Source organism: Gracilinanus agilis, chromosome 3 (assembly GCF_016433145.1).
Source record: "Gracilinanus agilis isolate LMUSP501 chromosome 3, AgileGrace, whole genome shotgun sequence".
NCBI lineage: Eukaryota > Metazoa > Chordata > Mammalia > Didelphimorphia > Didelphidae > Gracilinanus > Gracilinanus agilis.
In genome coordinates, this window is record NC_058132.1 from 13,279,929 (window position 1) to 13,287,824 (window position 7,896).

Sequence of the window (7,896 nt, forward strand, 5' to 3'; positions counted from 1 at the left end):
TTTCTACTTTAATCCTAACCTTTCCCCTTTCCCTCTTACCCTCCCCTCCAATCTTTTACTTTTAGTCAGACTTCCCCTTTTTCACTCCCTTATATTACTCCCCTTCCTACCACCTCCGTTCTTATTCTGCTTTTACTATAAGGTCTTTTTAACAACCCCCAAACTCTCCCTCCCTTGTATTACTCCCCTCCCACCACTCCACTTCTTATTACCCTTCTACTTCTCTATAGGGCAAGAGACAATTCTATACTCCAATGGATCTGACTGTTCAACCCTCTCTGAGCCAATTCCATTAAGATTAAGGTTTAAGCACTACCTGTCCCCAACCTCTTCCTCCTTTCCATTGTATTGGTTTCCTCCTCCACCACCACCCCATGTTTCTTTAGGTAATATATTTTACTCCATTTTACCTCTTTTCCCATTTTTTAGTATTATCCTCTTTTTCCACCCCTTCCTTTTTGCTCTTTTTGACATATCATCCTAAGCGGCTTACCACTGCACCCTCTATGTATACTTCCTTTAGCGACTATTAACATTTTAAATATTTAATATTTTTATAATTATATATTATTATATTATATACACATTTGTTATAATTTTTAAATATTTTTAATATTTAATTTTTTAAGATAATATTAACATACTTAAGAGTTATAGATATCATCTTTCTATATAGGAATGGATGTCATTTGACTTTATTAAAGCCCTTAAATTTTTTCTCTTTCTTATTTACCTTTTTGTGTTTCTCTTGAATTCTATATTTGGGCATAAAATTTTCTGTTTATGTCTGCTCTTTTTTTTTTCAGGAATGCTTGGAAATCTTCTGTCTTATTAAAACTCTCTCCAGAAAGAATATATTTAGTTTTTCTGGGTAGTTGATTCTTGGTTGTAGACTCAATTCCCTTGCCTTCCAGAATATTGTATTCCATGCCTTCTGGTCCTTCAATGTGGGTGTACCAGATCCTGTATAGTCCTAATTAGTGCTCCATGATATCTGAATTGTTTCTTTATAGCAGTTTGCAGTATCTTTTCCGTGGCCTGGGAGTTCTCGAGTTTGGCTATGATATTCCTGGGAGTCATCAATTGGGGATGTAATGCAAGAGGTGATCTGCGGATTCTTTCACTCTCCATTTTACTCTCATGTTGAAGGATTTCAGGGCAGTTTCTTGGATCATTTTCTGTAGTATAATGTTTAAGCTTTTATTTTAGTCATGATTTTCAGGTAGTCCAATGGTTATCTCCCAAACTTCTAAGGTTATCCTTTCTTTTTTTAAAAAAACACTTACCTTCCATCTTAGAATCAATATTGTGTGTTGGTTCCAAGGCAGATCAATAAGGGCTAGGTAATGGGGGTTAAGTGACTTGCCCAGGACCACACAGTTAGGAGTGTCTGAGGCCAGATTTGAACCTAGGATCTCCTGTTTCTAGGCCCAGCTCTCAATCTTCTGAGCCACCCAGCTGCCCCCTAGGCTATCTCTTTCTTATGATAAGATGAGATTGACTCCTTAGTAAAGACAGTTATAAAAAACTGGGTAGCTCTTGATATGCTTAAAGCTGCATTGGGAGTCACATGTGTCCTGATTAATCAATATTGTTGTTCCTATATAAAGAGATTAAGTGAAATTGGTACAGATGACTGTGATTTTTACAGGATTTCAAATGACACTCAGTAAATTGTTTTAGAGACCCATTTGACACCTGATGGTGCATGGTGGAACCTGTCATGGCTACAGGGAACTGGTTTGTTAGCTACTGGAGCCAAATATTGTTGTTGTTTTTAATCCTAGGAATTGTGGTCCTTTGTAGAATCTGTTTTAGCTGTTGTAACAAAACTTATACCAAACTTTTACCAGGAGAAAAAATTATGTGCCCTAGTATTGTGGATCATGGTCAAGTCAGAGAGAGTATAGCTTTCACATTTAAGTGATAAATCTTTTGTTTATGCCTATGATTGGCTGGCCCATTGTTTAATGGGATGGAAACTATGACTTTCTTTTTTATTTTTCTCTTTATTTCTTCCTAATTTAAATGTGTGTTTTTTTAAACTTGAGTTTATGGAATCAGAACTGATATTTTGTGGGGGGGTTCCAGCCCTTGCAGGAGGATCTAGAGGGCCCTTGTAGGAGAATGGCATTGGTGGCATCAGAAAGGAGATGAGAGACAGTTCAAGCTTTACCTGCAGCCAGGCATTGTAGTGAACTGCTCTGCTTTGGCTTGCACTGATTTTATTTTTATACACTTGATGGTTACACATGCAGTTTCATATTCAACATACATCTTCCCTTGCAGATAATGGAATAAGTCATACATTAACTTTTACAAAATTACAAAGTCATTTGATCAACATTCAATAATTATCCTATATTCTTTGATTCTAACAAAAGATTCAAAGCTTTACAGAAAATGTTTATGTTCTTTTCATAGACTAGTTCATCTAAAGGTTGTTTCTTCATTCACCCATGAGGTACAAGACATGCAGTTAAGCTAAGAATAATTATTCATTATACTAACCAATTACACAATTAATCAATAGTTATTCATTACACTAATCAATTACACTTCAAAAGATACAATCACCATAACTTTGTTACTAACAACTTTTCATTCCTCAATATTTTTCAAAGGTATGTTTGACATATTGCCTAGCCTGCAGGGTTAACAAAACAGTCTTGTAGAGAGGAATGTACCAGCCTTTCCATAGAAGGCAATTCTCTATATTTCATCAATTGTCCTCCTATGTTAACATACTGAATCAGGGAAACTTGTTGTCCCTGACCTTCTATTATGTAAGCTACTGTATATGGGAGTAGAGTATCTAAGTACAGTTTTTGGGGCAGTTTATACATAGGAAGGTCTTTTCCTCTTTTCCAATTAGGTGCATAGGAGTCCTTAGTGGATTGGGACATTGGTTTCAACCCTACTGGCATCTGATTCTCATTTATGCTATTTGCATAACCAGAGCATTTTTAACATTAAATCACTATCTGCTAATTTGTTTATTTAGTGGAATTTCTGTATTTCCCTAGGGCTGAGTAAAGATAATAATCATAACAATTCCAATAATATGGAGCATTAGTAAGAGAAGAGTCACACAAGGGAGTCTGAGTGTGTGTTTCCATTCTTCCTGAGACGCTGTGGAGTTTCCAGGTTCCACTTGTGACCATGTCACACTAGGTGGATTTGATAGCTCCTGGCAATTTTGATATTGAAAGATCAGTTTATGATACCTATTATCCCTGATAACACTGAATACCCAAAAGCTTTAGTTTACTGAAACCTGTCATTGGTTGTTAAATATTATGGGACTTTAACTGATATTTGGGTCTGATTTCAAAAGAAGAAACTGCTAATAAACTACTGATCAGTGCAAAGTAGCACAGGACCAAAGAGGCCAACAATCATTGTGGGGTTGGTGAGGATCAATGCCAAGGCAGACAACCTGTCTCAAGGAATCCAGGGAAATGGCTATTTGGAAAGTCCTGAGGTTGGATTCCCCTGTTTTCTGCCTTTATATGAGACTAAAATGTATATCTGTTTGACTTTAACTTTGGCTGGCTATCCCTTTGATTGAAGGCCAGAGAATCATAGTTCCCTTTTTCTTCTTTCTTATTTAGAATGAAAATTTTCTGTAGTCTTGGCTGATGATGGATGACTACAATATTACTGCACCTGTCCTGCATGCTTATAGGATATCAGCTATCTCAAATGGGCCTTGATGGTGAATCAAGGATCTTTTATGATTTTAATGAGCCTATCAATCATTTTTCTGTCTCTTTCATTTATTTGCAAACTTGTAACTCTCTTCATGAAATGTTCAATATCTATTACTCTTTTATACCTAATAGTGAGATAATCCTAAATGACTAGTATGTGGAATGATTTAATAGGGAGACCAAAATATTAATCTCCTAGAGAATCAAGAGTGTGGAGACTCAACAAGCTTGTCTCCCAAAGAATCAGTGTGGGGGGGGGGGGAGATGATATGAAGTAAAATATCTAGGGGACCTCAATTCCCGTTTTGATTGCCCACACCCTAGTGACAGGACACAGGAGTTACAGAGTCATTTGTCTGATGCTTGGCCCTGTATCCCTGCTTAGCCAGTGGCAGGGCCAGCATTGGCCAGCACAGAGCATCAGCATGGCAGAACCAGTGTAACATGACCATAGAAGGAGGAGCATGTTTGATTTTAAAAGCCAGTACAGGAAATAAAATGGTCTTTTTACTTTCCCTCTTGAAGGAACTGGCTCCATTGGTCGTGATTTGTTCTATAATGTCATCTCTTGATCTCTGGAAAGGCCCAGTAGTGTGGGGACCTTGATGGACTAGAAATTGGGACTTGATCTTATTTTAAGTTACAAAGGCTCTGGCCTCTCTCTAGCTTTATCAACCACTCTCTCTTTATTAATAAATGCTTATAGAAATAAGTCTCCAGATCAATTTTTACTTATAACACTTTCTTAATTAAATTTCCTTCTTGGGGGCAACTGGATAGTACAGTGGACTGAGAGCCAGGCCCAGAGATGGGAGTTCCTAGGTGACAGACCCAGCATCCATAACAGCCAATGGCCTTGCCTTACAAAAGAGTCCTAGTTGACTATGGACTTTTATAATAGCATTATCCCTACTTCAGTCATGGGATACAAATTAAGACAGTGTAACAGAACTAATAACCAAAACATACTACCTGAAGGTGACATTTTATAACAATACCTGAGATTTTATTCACTTCCTACCTTTAGCAATATTTCAGTTAGGAAATGGCTTTTCTCCTTAGAGTTTGACTCAGTTCTTTATATTCCTGAAAAGGAGACTTTCATCAGACAAACTTGCTGCAAAGATTCCCGCCCCATTTTCCTCATTTTTGTCTAATTTTTGTTACATTGATTTATTCGTGCAAAAAGTTTTTAAATCTGTGCAACTAAACTCATGCAGTTTACTTCCAATGAAGTTCTCTATCTAATACAGTCATAAACACTCCTTTGTCAATAGATCTAACAGTTAATATCTTCCATGCTGCATTAATGTATCAGTGATATGACCCATTATATAGCTAGTCCTAAAGAGAGAAGAAATTGATTTGGGAAAAAAGGTGATATAAATCAATACAAAAGAAGGGATTTTTTCAAAGGAAGGAAGACAGAGAAAAGATCAGGTGTTTACTGAGAGTTGGAGGAGAAAAAAAATCCTGGTTTTGTTCAATGTTTACAGTAAACAAAGAATTGATGATGACCTGGACTTTGATTCTCAGCCAGATTCTAAAGAGTTATTGTTATCATCATTTCCTTTGGTAGACTTTCACTTGTAATCCTTTTTTTTTTAACCCATACCTTCCAAATTAGAATCAATATAATGTATTAGTTCCAAGGCAGAAGAGTGGTAAGGGATAGGCAAAGGGAGTTAAATGACTTGTCCAGGGTCACAGAGACCAGATTTGAACCTAGGATCTCCTGTGTCTAGCCTGGCTCTCAAACCACTGACCTACCCAGTTGCCCTTAACTGATCATCTTTTAATTAGCCTACATGATTTCTTCAAGAAAAAACCTCAATAGTGATTTCATATTCTGTCCTGAGAGGATGACTAGACGGTGAGATCAAGGGAACAGAGTAGAAATAATTTACTTTGATTTTTATAAAGCATTTAACAATGTTTCATTTGGTTGTTTTTTTTTTCTGGATAAGTGTGAGAAAATTGAGGGGATTTAGACAGAAAGTGGTTAATTGTGGGAATTGTCTGAACCACCATGACTCCATCTTATGACTGAAATCTGGAGCTAGCTCAGTTCCTTTTTTATTCAACCAAGTACCTAGTCTAAATTCTGTCCTGAGATAAAAGTTTATTCTATTGTGGGAATAAAAAGAAAGCCTTCCTGCATAGCTTTGAACCTAGCTCTGTGAGCCTGAGAAACTGGACCACCTGTACCTGCCATTTGGAGACCATTACCAGGGACCTAGGCCATGTTGAACAGAAATGAAGTCAGATCCTAAGAGTGATGGAAGGATCTTCCTCATAATTGTACATCTCAAGCACCCTATGTGTTTTCTCTGATAACTGGCCCCTTTGGTCAATCAGTTATTGTTTCCGTGTTCTTTTAACAGTTTTGAGATGATTTCAGAGGAGCTGGATATCTTTTTTCCTGACTAAAGAGAATTTCACTCTCCCGCTCCCACCTTGGAGTGTCCCAAACTCTTCATCCAGTCAGAAATCAGATCACCTTGGGTTATACAGTCATCTTTTAATTGATTGGTCTTCCTTGACTAATGGGTGTTTAGTGTATGAGTCTGTCTCCTCCTGTCTTTAGGGTCTGGCACTAAAGCACAGAAAGGGCTGGACCCCAGTTTAGTTAGGCAGTTGGCATGCATTGCTAGATAAGGTGACCTCTCAGGAAATGAGACCTCTGTTTCCTTGGTCATTTTATCTCTTACTTGTCACACAGGCCAAAGAGAAAGGGCTCAGTAAATCTCTGTTTTCACAGGGGGAAGTGGTTAAAGACTCAAGACCCAGAAGGAGTAAAGAATGGTGGATGCCAACTTGCAAGACTGTCTTTAGAGGAGTGCCCCAGGGATTTGTGCTGGCTATTGGGGTTAGTAGTAGCATGAATTATTTCTAGAAAATTCCAGGGAAGAAGCAAAGGCAATGAGCCAGAAGCAATTAACGGTGCTTAAATTGAAAGAGGTCAGAGGGGGCAGCTAGGTGGCTCATTGGATTGAGGGCCAGACCTAGAAATGGAAAGTGCTGTGTTCACATGTGGTCTCAGTCACTTCCAGGGTCTTGTCTAAATCTCCAATGCCCAGTCCTTAGCAGTCTTCTGCCTTGGAAGTGTCTGGGAGCTTGAGTTCACTTGTTAATTGACAGGTGAATCAGTTGGATGGAATGTTCCCAGAGAGGCATGCGGACTCAGGGGAGGGCAGTTGAGAACCCTGGCAGAGGTTCTTGGGTCTTTACCTGTCCCTGAGGCTGGAGATCAGTGGATCCTGGTCTTTGGGGAAAATTGAGACTTGCAAAATCAACCCTGCAAGCTCCTCCTGTGTTTCCTGTATCGTCATCAACCTGTATCAGACCACCATCTCTGTTTCTACTGCCCCTAGATGTTGGGAAGTCCATCATCTTAGTCATCTAGGTTTCCCAGGGCCCGGGAGGGATCTGGGAAGTGGGCAAGAGAAGAAGAAGAGGGTGGATAAAGGGTGGAAATCTCAACTGATTAGGCTTAACATCTACTGAAGAAGCTGAAAGATTTCACAGCAGTTTGCCTGCTCTGGTTTAGCCCTGGCCAGGCTGTACCAGAGAGAAGCTATCATCTTCATTCTTTCATTTGCCTGCAGTTAAAGATTCATTATTATCAATTTAGAGTAGGGTCTCCAATACCTCTATCCCATACCATTATCCTTCTGTGCCAAATATATTCGAAGTTTAAAGTACCTTCCTGAATTGATTATTCAAAGCTTATTTGGGAAGGGAGTCACGCAGTCAAATTATCAACGTTACCTCAGCTGAAGAGCCCAATAATTAATATCAATTAACCCAGGTGGGTCCTGAAGGGAATAACATACATTTACCTAAAGGATACTGCCTGGGCAACTGTTATATAGGAGGAGGGGTGTCATCCTGTCCTCTCTCTGTACTCCATCTTCATATACATCTATTAGATAGTAGTATCAGAGGGAGTACCTCCCTTTAATATAACAGAAGCAATAGAAACTATTGATTCCCAGAAGGAAGCTAAGGGGGGTTCTTCAATGGTGTCAGAGTATCAATGACGGAAATCCTTCCCCTCTACCTGAGTGGATCCTTGGTCTTCATTAAGCCCCTTCACCTCTCTTGGGATGGGCTTTCTTTGAACCACTCTAGTCCCCAAATGGCTACTGAGGACAGTTTGGAAATGAAACTAGGTTGGATT